This window comes from Salvelinus fontinalis, chromosome 13 (assembly GCF_029448725.1).
Source record: "Salvelinus fontinalis isolate EN_2023a chromosome 13, ASM2944872v1, whole genome shotgun sequence".
Classification (NCBI taxonomy): Eukaryota; Metazoa; Chordata; class Actinopteri; order Salmoniformes; family Salmonidae; genus Salvelinus; species Salvelinus fontinalis.
Genome location: NC_074677.1, coordinates 9,579,107 through 9,595,325, shown reverse-complemented (window position 1 = coordinate 9,595,325; position 16,219 = coordinate 9,579,107). Strand labels below are relative to the sequence as shown.

Here is a 16,219-nt window from a genome sequence, read left to right as displayed (position 1 = left end):
ACCAATTTACGGAGCTTGAAGAATTGTATAAATAATAATGGGAAAATATTGTAAAATCCAGGTGTGCAAAGCTCTTAGACTTACCCCAAAAGACTCACAGCTGTAATCACTGCCAACGGTGATTCTAACATGTATTGACTCAGGAGTGTGAATACTTAAGTAAATACAATTTCATTTGAATTTATTCATAGCTGACTATGAATGTGTCCTGTATCGATGGCGTGTGTTTGATATTCAATGAAAGCGGCCAGTGCCTATGATGATAAGGTCAATGTATGCAATCTATGCCTCATCTCCTGTGTGTTGAATTAAGTAGGCAAAGCCCCCCCCCTTATGGTTTTGCATGTCCGTTTTCTGTATGAGGTAGTTGTACAGTCGTGGCCAAAAGTTTTGAGAATGACACAAATATTAATTGCCACAAAGTTTGCTGCTTCAGTGTCTTTAGATATTTTTGTCAGATGTTACTATGGAATACTGAAGTATAATTACAAGCATTTCATAAGTGTCAAAGGCTTTTATTGACAATTACATGAAGTTGATGCAAAGAGTCAATATTTGCAGTGTTGACCCTTCTTTTTCAAGACCTCTGCAATCCGCCCTGGCATGCTGTCAATTAACTTCTGGGGCCTATATCTTGACTGATGTCAGCCCATTCTTGCATAATCAATGCTTGGAGTTTGTCAGAATTTGTGGGGTTTTGTTTGTCCACCCGCCTCTTGATGATTGACCACAAGTTCTCAATGGGATTAAGGTCTGGGGAGTTTCCCTGCCATGGACCCAAAATATCGATGTTTTGTTCCCCGAGCCACTTAGTTATCACTTTTGCCTTATGGCAAGGTGCTCCATCATGCTGGAAAAGGCATTGTTCGTCACCAAGCTGTTCCTGCATGGTTGGGAGAAGTTCCTCTCGGAGGATGTGTTGGTACCATTCTATATTCATGGCTGTGGTCTTAGGCAAAATTGTGAGTGAGCCCACTCCCTTAGCTGAGAAGCAACCCCACACATGAATGGTCTCAGGATGCTTTACTGTTGGCATGACACAGTACTGATGGTAGCGCTCACCTTGTCTTCTCCGGACAAGCTTTTTTCCGGATGCCCCGAACAATCGGAAAGGGGATTCATCAGAGAAAATGACTTTACCCCAGTCCTCAGCAGTCCAATCCCTGTACGTTTTGCAGAATATCAGTCTGTCCCTGATGTTTTTCCTGGATAGAAGTGGCTTCTTTGTTGCCCATCTTGACACCAGGCCATCCTCCAAAAGTCTTTGCCTCACTATGCATGCAGATGCACAGTGTTTGAAGCCGGCACGTGTTTCCTTGCAGGTAACCATGGTCGACAGATGAAGAACAATGATTCCAAGCACCACCCTCCTTTGAAGCTTCCAGTCTGTTATTCGAACTCAATCAGTATGACAGAGTGATCTCCAGCCTTGTCCTCGTCAACACTCACATCTGTGTTAATGAGAGAATCACTGACATGATGTCAGCTGGTCCTTTTGTGGCAGGGCTGAAATGCAGTGGAATTTTTTTGGGGGGATTCAGTTAATTTGCATGGCAAAGAGGGACTTTGCAATTAATTGCAATTCATCTGATCACTCTTCATAACTTTCTAGAGTATATGCAAATTACCATCATACAAACTGAGGCAGCAGAATTTGTGAAAATGTATATTTGTGTCATTCTCAAAACCTTTGGCCACGACTCTATATTTATTTTGCCTTGGACACCAGATGTATAGGCAGATTTATAGGGGGATTGAGTGTCTTGGTGGGTCCCCAAATTGGTGATCAATAAAAGTGATTGTTTGGCGGGTGGGAGGGGAGGTAGGGGGGTGGAGGAGGTATGCCTTTGGGGGCTCTCCATGGGGGCCCCATACTTTCAGTAGGATTAAAGACAGTTGTGGTTTGGCCTGTAAATTCTCGCTTAAAACACGAACACACATGTGGCCACACATACACACATTGAGTGACATTGACATAAACACACACGCATGTGTGTGTGAATGTGTACCTGAGGGGCAGATGATCTCTAGTTACCCCTCATACTCATAATGTAGAGGGTATTAGTGTTGGGACTCCTACTGTTAGAACCACAGCTGTCATGGAGGGTGTGTGTGTTGTGTTTGATGTTGGGGGGGTTGGTGGCATGAGCTGGACGGGTGGTTTGAGGGGAGGTTTGTGTGTGAGTGTGTGTGTACGAAGAGAGGAGGGAGTTGTTTGGTGCTTAGAGGCACCTGCGGCCAGGAAATCTGTCCCACCCAGAGCCCCCTCACACACACACACACCCCTCCCTCCACGCTCTCTCCTTGACGTTTCATCATCTCCAAACTCCCGATAGGGAACAAAGAAAGGCCCACTCTGGATAATGAGACCGGTTGATGGCGGTAGGGAAGGCTGGGACTGGTATGGTGAGGCAACCACTGACAAACCCAGACAGATATTGCCTTGGGGATGATAGGGAAATGAGAAGGGGGGGGGTTGGGGGGAGGAGGGTCCAGTCCAGGAGGGTCCCACCCCCCCAGCCATATGACCCTGATGGTATGTTTTCTCCTCTCCTTTCTCCCCTTCCCCTCATTTCTCCTAATTTCCTCCCCCTCTTTTGTTTATGATGCGTGTTTGTCCTTGTCGCGCCACTCATTTAGAAGCTGTCTCCCCTGGTTAGGCCCGTCACCTGAGTCCTGTTAACACACAACAGCTGGGGGTTCCTCCCCTTCCCCTCACAGACCCCCATCCCTGGGCCAAACTCTCTGGCCTTTGGGCGACTGATGGGTGAAAGGCAGCTGGCACCACCGTGGTGGTAACAGGGCATGAAAAATGATTTCCTTTATGACAAAGAAAACGCATAGGACTCTCCAGGTTGATGGGAGTTCTGATACACCACCATGCATTATAATACTGCTTTTTAAGCATTCTTCCTTTTGTCTTTGTTGCTTTGCATGAAATGTATTTTTTTATGAAACAATAAAACAAACAATGTTTGCATGTCTGCTAAAGTAGTGTGTCAGTTTGGGCAACTATATGAGGCAATACTGTTTACAAATAAGGTTTCACTTCCATTTTCCAACTCTACCCAGGGATGCATGACAGAAAACATACACTTCTTTAAAGCTTCTGAAAACTCATCAGCTTTGGTCGGAGCACCTCATAAAAACTCACTCGTAGCACGACTCATAACAACGCAATGTAGAAATACTGTAACGTTCGTAATTCAAGCTTATATGACATAAAAATCGGTGTCTCAGACTGCCATGAAAATAGTCGGGGGAGGCCGGCATAGACGGGGAGGGACAGATAGACGATGTGAGCTGTCAAGGTGCAACATTTCAGGCCATTTTAAGTGGTCATGAATGGCCGTGCCTGGCCCTCCTCAGCAGCCTTTCACAGACAGAAGTGCTAGGGTACAAATTGGAGTAATAAATGAGTGTGTGGCGACCGCACTACTCAATGTGGAGGGGGACTGTGACCTGCAGGGCCTCATATGAGAGCGAGCGAAACCTTGCCTGTGTGTGTTCATATTTGTACATGTATAGGTGTGTGTATATGTGTAGCCTACAGTATGTGTGTGTGGGGAAGGCCAGTAAACTCCTTCATAACAGTGAGTTGGAGGGAGGGAGGGTAGTTTATATGGTAGTTGGCTTGGTCTTCACCCTCTCCTGCATGCACCTCTGCCCCCAACATTCTGCCCCATGTCTCTGGGCCAGTTTGATTGAAACACAGACATATTTCAAGTCAAGAGGGGCGTTGTTAAAATACTACGACAACTGGAATGTTCCGACACCAGTCCGACCCACTACATCTCCCCATCACACTATCACACTCCCCTCTGCCTTTTCAAGCTTTCTTTTCCTCTCTCCCCTTCTTCTTAGCCTTCTTCCCACAAAAGCAGCACTGGTCTCTTTCAGCCTTGGAAAGCAGCCTGTGGACACACACACACACACACACCTCATTGGGGTGTAAATCCTTCCAATCCCCCATACCATGGGAAGTGTTCACCTAGTGTCTCGCTTCATGGCCCATTCCCATCTCCTATAACGGTGGTCCTGCTCTGGCTGTGCTAATCCGACCAGGGGCAAGAGGTTAATCCCCCAACACACCTTTCCTGTATGTGTCTTTGGGGGGAGGGGGGGGCTGTGTGTGTGTGTGTGTGTGTGTGCGTGTGCGTGTGCCTGTGTGCATATGTATGTATTTGGGCTACAGTCCCCCAGGCAGCTAGGCTTAGCTGAGCACCATAATTCAAGGAAAGTACGATAGGGAAACATGTCTGCTGCCAGCCAAAGAAGCCCTCTTCAACCTCTCTGCCGTCACACTGGAGCATTCTGACTGAAGCCAGTTTTGAAGCCATGTTCCAAATGGGCCCGAGGAAAAAGCGGTGCACTATAAAGGAAAAGGGGTGCCATTTGGGATGCATGCTATGTCTCTGTCTGAGAATGTGAACACAGCACCAACGGAGGGCTAGATGTAACCTAAATAACTAATAGGTCCAAGAAAAGTATCTTAACTTATATCATATATTTTCTTTCCACAATGAATAACAATGAAAACACTTTGTGTCATAACAGCTCCCTATGGGTGACTATGTTATATAAAGGCCAGCAAAGAGTGGAAAATGAATAAAATTCGAACACAAAAAATGAGTAACGTGCAGCCTACAGTATATGTGTGTGGGGAAGGCCAGTAAACTCCTTCATAACAGTGAGTTGGAGGGAGGGAGTGGAGGGTCGTTTATACAGGGGTTGGCTTGGCCTCCATCCTCTCTTGCGTGCATCTCCGCCCCCCCCAACAGTCATTCCCATGTCTCAGACCTAGTGGGCCAGTTTGATTGAAACACAGCCATACAGTACTTCAAGTCAAGAGGGGCCATATTAAAATACTACTTGGTGTTTGCGGGCGAGCGGTGTATACACCCCTTCGCCACTGGAATAAAGGTCTGACCCAAAACAACTGAATGGTGAAAACAAAGAGAGGAAGCATGGTGAGAGGGAGGAGGGACGGGAAGAACGAGGGGACTGGGCAGTAATGAAGGCAGGGCTTTTACGGGGGGAGAGTCCGGCCCCTTTCAGCCCCCAAGCATAGTCATTTTGTATGCAGATTCCTCCACAATAAATCCATTACTGACGTGGTCTAATCCCATGCGTGTGGCCAGCTAATAGAAACATTGTTTGCCCTGGAAGAGGATTACTTGAATCTAGTAATGGTCTGCTTTTCCTATGGAAGGGGAGCATAGGGCCACAAGGAACCCCATTGTCTAGAGCGGCAATTGCCTCCATTCTCCCAAATTCCCCCCACTGACCCTCTCTATTCTGTCTACTGTACGCCAGCCATCTGGAGAAACTGTTCTGTCCCCACACTATCACAATGAAATGAGAATGGAAGATTAGAATGGGTCGTTCTGGTTCCACCTCCCCCACCCCCTCTCTTTAGGGTACTGTATCTCAGTACGATAATGAAGATCTCTGAATACTAAGCGAAGTCTGATAAATAATTGAAAATTAGGTTTCAAAAGGTGCTTAAGAGTTAGATTCCCAACTGATCTCTTGAAGAGTGTTTTATGGCTTTCTAAAAAAAAACGACCAACCATCCATCACAGCCTGGGGACAGATATGGTGTAAAATAAGTATAGGGGGGCTAGTGTTCAGCCGGTGTGATGTTTAGTTTGAGAATGCAGCCCGGAGGCACTGTTGTTCCACACAAACAAGGAGTTGATGAGTGGTCAAACATAAAAACGTCTCAGCCTTTTCTCTAAAAGCTGTATGACAATAAAATTACCATAAAATGGACAATAACAACACATAAAAAGCTTCATTGAACAAAGACTGAATTTTGCAGTAGCATTGCCCAAAACCAAAATGGTAGATATAGTATCTAGATCTAGTATCTAGTATCCTGAAGAGAAATATTCTATTTTGCACCTATACTGTAAACTCAATTCAATTAAGTTGTTATCTCGAGTTGGAAAGTGTGCAAAAAGTACAACTGCGTCGCGCAAATTTACTCACAGAATGTGTGTGGGCTCGGAAGCTTTCTTGGTGCCCACCTTACAATGTGGGACAGCTTGCCAAATCCCATACTCCTCTATATCCACCTTCCCTCAGGAGCCAATGAGGGGTTTAAAAAAAACGAGTTCTGAACATAGTCGAAATGACTCATGCACACACAACAGTAGAGAGACATGACTGAAATGCAGAATCTGGACTGGGACTGGGCAGTGAGCGAGAGCGAGAGTTGTATTGGGTGCACACATCGGTGATAAAAACCAGGCCCGTTTTCAATCTGTTAATCTGTGCTCATTTCCAGTTTTTTTTTTGACACTTGTCCTTTGGACATGTAGGACAGACTTTTTACTTGTCCAAAAGCTCAAATCACTATGATTATGCCTTTGCCTGCTGGACAATAAAATAATGTTGATTTGAAAACCAATAGAACATGAGAAGAATGCTGGTTTCAATGGCCTATTAAGTGTTTATATGGTCATATATTGGCTAGGCTACTTTGAAACAAGGTAAGACATGCTTTATAAAATTACATAAAATGTCCAGGTTTTAAACAATTACGTTTATGGTTAAATAGTTTCAAAATACTGACCGCCTCTGCTCAGATTCAAGGCACCGTCCTTCACTCTCCGGTCTTGTGACCAATTGATCTGAGTGAACTTTGCCTCGAGTAGGCTATGTCAACAGAATGAAGTCTTTAGACGCTAATTATCCTTCATTTGTCAAACATGACTGGCGTTTAGCCTATATTTATGAAATTAAAAGTCTCATTTAAGTTTGGCTACATTTTCTGGCGTCTCCCTCATGTCAGGATCGGTTTGGACATGAGACTGTAGCCAATATGCATATCACCTACACTTTGACACGTAGGTTTTTTTTATTGATGTACATGGAAAACATTTTTTTTTTTATTTAACACGTTTTCTCCCCAATTTCGTGACATCCAATTGGTAGTTACGATCTTGTCTCATCGCTGTAACTCCCCAACGGACTTGGGAGAGTCTTGCTTCCTCTGAAGCATGACCTGCCAAGCCGCGCTGCTTCTTGACACACTGCTCGCTTAACCCAAAAGCCAGCCGCAACAATTTGTCAGAGGAAACACCAACATCCAATTCTGATCGGAATAGGCCTTCATTGTTTGATATTGTGATTTGTTAGATTTTGTAAAAATTGTCCATTCGGACAGCTTAACCTGTCTAGGATCAGCGTGGCGCTAGCGGCACCCCCCCCCCCCCCCCCGACTGATAACCCAGTGCCGCGAAATTCAAAAAAAATATTTTTTTAAAATATTTAACTTCTACTGCCTCAGAAACCCGGATCCGGGAGCACCCCCCACCCCCCACACACTGTTTAGCATAGCTAGCATAGCTTCACAAGTAGATAGTAGCATCTAAATATCATTAAATCACAAGTCCAAGACACCAGATGAAAGATACAGATCTTGTGAATAAAGCCACCATTTCCGATTTTTAAAATGTTTTACAGGGAAGACACAATATGTAAAGATGTACATCTATTACCTAAAAACACATTAGCATAATCCACCATCTTTTATTTGTCCACCAACACCAGTAGCCATCACCAATTCGGCTAAACTAAGATATTTATAGCCCCTAACCAACAAAAAAACTCATTAGATGACAGTCTGATAACATATTTATGGTATGGGATAGGTTTTGTTAGAAAAATGTGCATATTTCAGGTAGCTGCCATAGGTTACAATTGCACCCACCGTCACAAATGGACTAGAATAATTACAATGAGCAACGTGTTTACCTAACTACTAATCATCAAACATTTCGTAAAAATACACAGCATACACTAATCGAAAGACACAGATCCTGTGAATACAGACAATATTTCAGATTTTCTAAGTGTCTTACAGCGAAAACACAATAAATCGTTATATTAGCATAGCACATAGCACATAGCAGCCCAGCATTGATTCTAGCCAAAGTGAGCGATAAAAGTCAACATCGCCAAAAGATATTAATTTTTTCACTAACCTTCTCAGAATTCTTCCGATGACACTCCTGTAACATCATTTTACAAAATACATATACAGTTTGTTCGAAAAGGTGCATATTTAGCCATACAAAACCGTGGTTACACAATGAAAATAGTAGCAAAACAAGCCTGAAAATGTCGGTCGCCATCTTTCAGAGTGATCTAGTTTAATTAATAGCTAATCATATACTTGACTAAAAAATACAGGGTTTACAGGAATCGAAAGACAAATTAGTTCTTAATGCAACCGCTGATTTACATTTTTAAAATTATCCTTACTTTTCAATACAGGGTTCGCCAAGTGAAGCTATACCAAACAAAATGGCGAAATATGCGTTTAAAATATTTCGACAGAAACACGATTTATCATATTAAATATTGCTTACTTTGAGGTGTTCTTCCATCAGATTCTTGGGCAATGTATCCTTTCTATGTTATAAACGTCTTTTGGTCGATAGATGTCCTCTGTCCTTCGAAATGTCCACCACCAACGACCGACACCCCAAAACGTGTCCAAAGTTTCAGAGTGCACAACAAATAAATTCCTCTAAAATCGCACTAAACGGATATAAATTGCTATAAAACGGTTCAAATTAACTACATTATGATGTTTTTAACACCTAAAACGAGTAAAAACATGACCGGAGAAATATTGCTGGTTAGAAAACGATTTGGAACGAGGCAGGTCCGATGCCCTTCACGCTTCAGGCGCACGACGAGAAAGGGCGGTCTCTATACATTTTGGTCTTTTATACTGGCTGTGAATATCCCATCGATTCCATTGAAAGCGTGATGACGTACAGACACCCAGAGGAAGACGTAGGCAGTGTCGGTTTCTTCATAGCATTCACTGTCGCCTTAAAAACAGACCCCAGATCAGAGGTAAAAAAAATTGAAATCTGAACCCTGTCATGAAAAGTGCTGTAGAAATTGTTCTGTACAACTCAGAGACAAAATTTCAACTTCTATAGAAACTAGAAGGTGTTTTCTATCCAATAATAACAATAATATGCATATTGTACGATCAAGAATTTAGCACGAGGCAGTTTAATTTGGAGACACAAATATGCTAATGCGGAACAGCACCCCCTATAGTTCCAAGAGGTTAACTTTCACACATTAAAGTCCAATACAGCTAATGAAAGACACAGATCTTATGAATCCAGTCAACATTTCCGATTTTTAAAATGTTTTACAGGGAAGACACAATATGTAAAGATGTACATCTATTACCTAAAAACACATTAGCATAATCCACCATCTTTTATTTGTCCACCAACACCAGTAGCCATCACCAATTCGGCTAAACTAAGATATTTATAGCCCCTAACCAACAAAAAAACTCATTAGATGACAGTCTGATAACATATTTATGGTATGGGATAGGTTTTGTTAGAAAAAAGTGCATATTTCAGGTATATGGCATAGTTTACAATTGCACCCACCATCACAAATGGACTAGAATAATTACAATGAGCAACGTGTTTACCTAACTACTAATCATCAAACATTTCGTAAAAATACACAGCATACACGAATCGAAAGACACAGATCCTGTGAATACAGACAATATTTCAGATTTTCTAAGTGTCTTACAGCGAAAACACAATAAATCGTTATATTAGCTTAGCACATAGCAATTAGCAGCCCAGCATTGATTCTAGCCAAAGTGAGCGATAAAAGTCAACATCGCCAAAAGATATTAATTTTTTCACTAACCTTCTCAGAATTCTTCCGATGACACTCCTGTAACATCACATTACAACATGCATATACAGTTTGATCGAAAATGTTTATATTTAGCCACCAAAATCATGGTTAGACAATGTGAAATGTAGACAAGCTGGTAAAGAAAACGTCCTTGCGCCACTTAGACAGTGATCTACTCTTATACATAAATACTCATAAACGTGACTAAAAAATATAGGGTGGACAGGGATTGATAGACAATTTAATTCTTAATACAATTGCGTTATTACATTTTTTAATTTATCCTTACTTTTCAATACAGTTTGCGCCAAGCGAAGCTACGTCAAAAAACATGGCGTCCTAAGCCACTAAAATGTTTCGACAGAAACACGATTTATCATAATAAAAATGTCCTACCTTGAGCTGTTCTTCCATCAGTATCTTGGGCAAAGGATCCTTTCTTGGGAGAAATCGTCTTTTGGTGGAAAGCTGTCCTCTTGCCATGTGGAAATGTCAACTACGTTCGGGATGAACTGAAAAGCGTGCCCAACTTTTCACATCGTTGCAAAAATAAATGTTCCAAAATCGCACTAAACGGATATAAATTGCTATAAAACGCTTTAAATTAACTACTTTGTGATGTTTGTAACTCCTATAACGAGTGAAAAGATGACCGGAGAAATATAACAGGCTAAACTAACGCTTGGAACAGGAGAGGGTCGGTGTCTTCCACGCGCGTTACGCAGCAAGAAAAGACTTGCTAGCTAAAGGTTTTTTTCATTTGTAGGGCCTGTGAACGAGCAATCGAGCCCGTTGGAATCGTCATCACGTAAAGGCATCCAGGGGAAGACGTAAGAAGTGTCCGTATAGTCATAGCAACGACAGAGCCCTTTTAAATGACTTCAGAAAAGTGGCCAACGTTTCTCAAATCTGACTCCATGTCAGGGAAATTGCTGTAGAATGGGCTCTGTTCCACTTAGAGACAAAATTTCAACTCCTATAGAAACTATAGACTGTTTTCTATCCAATAATAATAATAATATGCATATTGTACGATCAAGGATTTTGTGGGAAGCCGTTTAAAAAATTAGCCACATTAGCATAAATAGTCTAAACAGCGCCCCCATCCCCAACAGGTTAAATCTATATTGTCACGTTCCTGACCTGTTTTTCCTTTTTCTTGTATTTATTTAGTTGGTCAGGGCGTGAGTTGGGGTGGGTTGTCTATGTGTTATTTTCTATGTTGGGATGTTTGTGTTCGGCCGGGTATGATTCTCAATCAGAGACAGCTGTCAATCGTTGTCCCTGATTGAGAATCATACTTAGGCAGCCTGGGTTTCACGTGTGTTTTGTGGGTGTTTGTATCTCGTGTCTGTGTTCGTGCCACATGGGACTGTTTTCGGTTTGGTCACGTTTGTTGTTGTTGTATGTGTAAGTGTTCAGTTTTACGTTCATTAAATAATGACTACTTTCCACTCTGCGTGTTGGTCCGATCCATGCTCCTCCTCGTCTGAGGAGGAGAACGACTTCGACAGCAGTAACATATATTCTTCTTGTCTGACAATTGTTTTACTTGTCCTGGACAAAAGGACAAAAGTCGGGATATTTAGCGGTTGGGAGATTTAGAATAGATGCTTACGCAAACACGACAAGGCCGGAGACAATGCCAGATACCACATTGTTCTAGCATCTACTGGCATGCGCCAACTGTTACACTGTTGGTTCCTTCTCGCTTTTGTGCTATTGCTGTAATTGAGGTACATGTCATGTTATCAGCTTTGTATATCGGATAGAGATAGGATAGGAGGCAGATTGAATAGGAGGCGGTTTGTGTGTGTTATGCTAGGTGTCAGCAATCTCCACATAGAACACACACACATACACGCCTCTGTCACTTCTGTCTCATTCTGGCTGGGGACGGTGAGTTTGACAGGGTACGATTGCATGTGTCCTCACTGCCCACACGGCGGTCAGTCAGTTTGGCAATGTCAGCTTTCCTGATTTTGTGCATTGTGTGGTTGTTGTCGGTTGCTGACACTTCTGTCTCATCTCGGAGACGGTCAAGACTGTGTGTGTCACCGGACAAGTGTCCAACTGTGTCTGTCCATTCACGACGTAGGGGCAGTGTGGGAGCTCCCGATGAACAATTGGTCCAGGAACAGATGGCGACGGTGCGCTTTTACTGACTTTCTGCAAACCGCGGTGCCCAGTGCTCTGTCAAATGTGCTGAGTCGTTTACCCAGTGCCCATTAATGTACCCTGCTCATGAAGACTCCCAAACAACTCCCTCAAGCGTGGCAGAGAAAGGAGGGTGTGGAGTTCAAATGCACCCATTTTCCCCACGTCAACAAACTTCAAAGAAAATGGATCTGAGATGAAATCCATTTAGATCCAGTCGAATAACTTAAGCTCTTCTCTGACCTTTCCAACTCTGAAGCGGTGGTCATCTTAAGGTGAATGTCAGCTTAGAGAGTTTAAACGGTCATTTGCTTGGTCATTTACCATTTGTGGAGGGTTAAAAACAAATATATCCCCTTGAAATGTGCTTTTAATACAACAATGTATGGTACTGTTGAACGCCTAGAGTTTAATGTGTCTGTAAATAAAATGTTCCCAGAGTCAATTAAGCGAAAACTTGACTTTGAATCAGCCTCTCGTCTGGCAGGCAGAAGGCTCCCGGGGAAGAGATGCAACAAAATGAACGGAATAATAAAGCAGCCGTTGGTAGAACCTAAAAACAGCACCATATCCACCGAGCCTGACCCCACAGGAGTCGACTCGGGGACAACGATGGGACTTGATCTATTTTTGAACCACATCTTATTCCCGAACAACATGCTTTTGAAATATATCCGAACAAATTTGAGGAATTCTGTGATCACAGGATAACAAGATTACAGGACTCCAATTAGCACTCCTACTATTGCATAACAGTTTGGGAACTAACAGAATCTGACAGACGGTGGAGGTCAGTGGGAGGGTCTGGTGGATTTGACAGTGTGGCGGTATAGCCAGCGGAGCTAGTGATCTGTAGCCATGAGACATAATGTAGTGTGATTAGTCACAACGGTCTGAGCAGGCTTTTATTGTTCTCTTCGGCGGTCTGCGTGGTCCTGCCATAACCCAGGGCACACAATGGCCCTGCAGATGCCCCACTGCTCATTAGCATGGGGTAGGGGTGGATGGAGAGTGTGTGTGTGTGCGTGTGCGTGTGTGTGTGTGTGTGCGTGCGTGTCTGCGTGTGCTTTTATAAAGTTTTTATAAACTTTTATAAAGTTCTTCCTCACACCACCTGTTGTCATCTCCTCTTGACCCCCATCCTCCCTCTCTCCACACAACACACACACCACTGGCCCCAGGCCACCAGTACAGGTCTTGGTCTCGTTAGCCCCTATCTGGTCTAATTAATTCATGATCCTATGAGGAGGTCAGATTTGGCCGTTGGGGCCGGCTCGATGACCACCAGAGGGAAGGGGGACAAGAGGGGCCAGCCAGGGTCCCAGCCTCACCTCGGGCCATCTGACCCCTCCTTTTGTGTTTAGCCCCCTTGGTCCTGTCCTCTGCCCCGTCCTCAGCCTACACAAGCCTGACCGCCAGCCCACTGATCTCATTAGTGAAGCCTGGACACACAGGAGGGCTCAGAGAGAGTCCAACTCTGAGACAGACCAACTCAAGAGATATCAACTCTGAAAGATCAACTAAAAGACTGACCAACTCAGAGAGATCAACTCAGAGACTGACCAACTCAAAGAAAGATCAACTCAGAGACAGTCCGACTCAAAGACGGAGCAAATTGCCTTGGAACCACTGATGTCCCTAATCTCTGCTGGCGACAATGGGCCCAGGCCTATATTTCAGGATTTCTGCTCCTAGCTAGACATGAGGTTGGAAAAAGCTCAGTCAGGAGTGTGAAGCAGTTATGGAGAAACGTGGCCCATATTGGCCCTGACCAGGGTTAATAACAAAGAGGGAAACCAGCCTGGAGCTGCCTGAGGAGAGCGTGCCCTGTAGCAGCTTGGCCATTTCAAATGGAGGGAGGCAACTCAGACACCCTGATCTGCCAAGTCCCCCCCTTCCTCCCAGTTCCTAATCCCCTAAAACCTCCAAATCTTTTTTTCTGGAGGAAGGGTGGGGGTGTGTGTGCTTGAGCTGCTTCTCAGACACTGCCGTCCTGGATTAGGACGGGTGATAAAGTTGGCCCTGCTCCTGCCACACACATACAAACACAGACACACACAAACATAAAAAACAGAGACACACACACACACTGAACCACACACACACCAGATAGAGGAGGAAGGACAGTGTCGTCAGATCCTCCCCTCACCTGTGAAATCCCAGAATTCCCCCGGCAGCTGCCATCCTGCCCCCACCTGTTCCCCTGGAAACCACAGCTGACCTCCACATGACCTTCAGGCTCTTTTTTGGACCCCCCTCTCTCCCAAGTTACCGGAAGCAATCCTATTTCAAATGTATCTCGGGGACTGACCCTGCTCCCTGTCCCCCTCTGGTACACCTCCATGCCTCGCCTCCTCAAACATATTCATGAACCATAAAAGCAGCGGTAGAGACAGAGACAGAGACGGGGTCATAAAACCTTCAGGGCAATATAAAACACCAAACAATTGACTGGCGACCTGGGGAAAGGCAGTCTGAATTTCAAACAGCTTCTCTGTTTGAAGTTGGGTCTATTGTACAGCGATGACTATAACGTTGCATTTTTAGCCGTAAAATGTGATATGGTCTTTGATGTGGATACCATCCACGAAACAAACACACACAGGCGAACACATTCAACACAGACACACTAATGTACTATATATACAATGACACATACACACACACACACACTCACAGTATGGACAGTGCCTGTCTGTTCTCTAGACCACCGCTCATCTGTGCTGCTAAGTGCCTCTCCGCTGGTAGCAGATGGAGCAACTAGAGGTTAAACCCCCTGAACCTGTGAGTGAGCCGTCCCGCGAGCAATCTGGCTCCTACCCCCAGCTCACTAACTAGCAAAGAGCCATTGAAAGGCTACTGCCATGCCCGCCCCATACCTGCGCCACACCAATGCCATGCTGTGCCCCTGGCATGGGCACAGTGGCACAGAGGGTCCTGGCATCCAGGGTCGTATTTCAAGCATCACCATCATCATGCAGGCACCATTGACACGCGCCCACTGATGGAGATGAGCAGTTCCTCTCTAGGCGACCCCAGCCATGAGCCAGCCCTGGGGCCAATGATCCGAAAGTCAGATGTTCGCGCACACACACACACACACACACACACACACACACACACACACACACACACACACACACACACACTCATATAACCATGAGATTGCAGACTGAGAGAAAAAGGAAACATAGGATCCTTATCTTCTGGGGAGAGGAGATGGGAGGTATGAGCTGTGCCACTGATCCACAATGGGCAGTGTGTGGGGGTGTGTGTTGTAGTAAGGGATGTGTGTGTTGGTGAGGGGGGGTGTCCTCTCCCTGAGGGTCGGAGCAGGCGTTCGGTGTGTGTGTGTGTGTGTGTGTGTCTCGGTCGAAAGCCAGCTGGAGGGTGCATTGGTCTCAGATATACCAGCTTCAGAGACCAGCAGAGACACTGGGCTCCAGAGACTAGGTCAGGATGCCAGTACCTCAAGGCCATAGGATTAGGAGTGACCCAGTGAAGCAAGAGAGAAACCTGTATAGCACTGAATTAGTGAAACCAGACCAGCATCAAATAGAGATGAGAGAAGTTGAGAGCCATCATTAGCTCATTCAACCACTTTCCATTGCAACTCTTCCTTAGACCATACAGTGTAAATGAGAATGTCTTCTCAATCAACTTACCCTGGTAAAAGAAAGGAATGTCTTCTGTAAAACCAGCACCAGTCTTAGAGCTAACATAAGTAGCCCGCCTCAAAAAGACCATCATGGCTGAAAATACTAGTCAGACAAATCATGATTCCAACAAAAACATTTCCACGACACATTGTCTTATTCCTCAGCTCCCAAATGATCCTGTGTTCTGCAGCCTACTCCACTTCCCCTAGCACAGACGAATACCTCCTAAGGCTTTACTGCTGAAAGTACACCCTTCTGAACGGCCAAGAACACAACTCAAATCTGCTTGCTCACAGCCAATCCCATAAAACATGTGGCTATTTGAGGCATCGGGATGTGAGAGCAAGACAAAGTAAAAAGATAATCCTTGAAGTTATGCTTTCTGTTCAGGTGACCGACGTACGCCTTAACGACCCCGCCAAAGAACAAGCATGGGACTAATTTATGTTAGTGTTTCCGTGGAAGCAGTCAGGGGGAAATTAGGCTTGTAGATGAGGTTATAGCGCTGGAGCCTTCCTAAACAGGACGCAGGACCCAGGTGTTGTAAGAGGGTCTAGAGTTTCACTGATTTTGGAGTGAAGAGGAGATGTTTTCCATTCTTTTTTCAGCTGTTTCTTATTACTGCACCGGGAGGTGAGTTTCATGTTATGGGGGGTTTGAGCAAAGGGCAGAAGAATTTAGAAATTCCTGAGATGTTT

At 44.4% G+C, this 16,219-nt stretch overlaps 1 protein-coding gene across 2 annotated transcripts in view; it reads right to left on the bottom strand.

The window, feature by feature from the left end:
- LOC129868045 (roundabout homolog 3-like) overlaps nucleotides 1-16,219 on the bottom strand; it is a 293,102-nt gene that overhangs the window by 123,631 nt on the left and 153,252 nt on the right. The gene's annotated exons all lie outside the window — the stretch shown is intronic.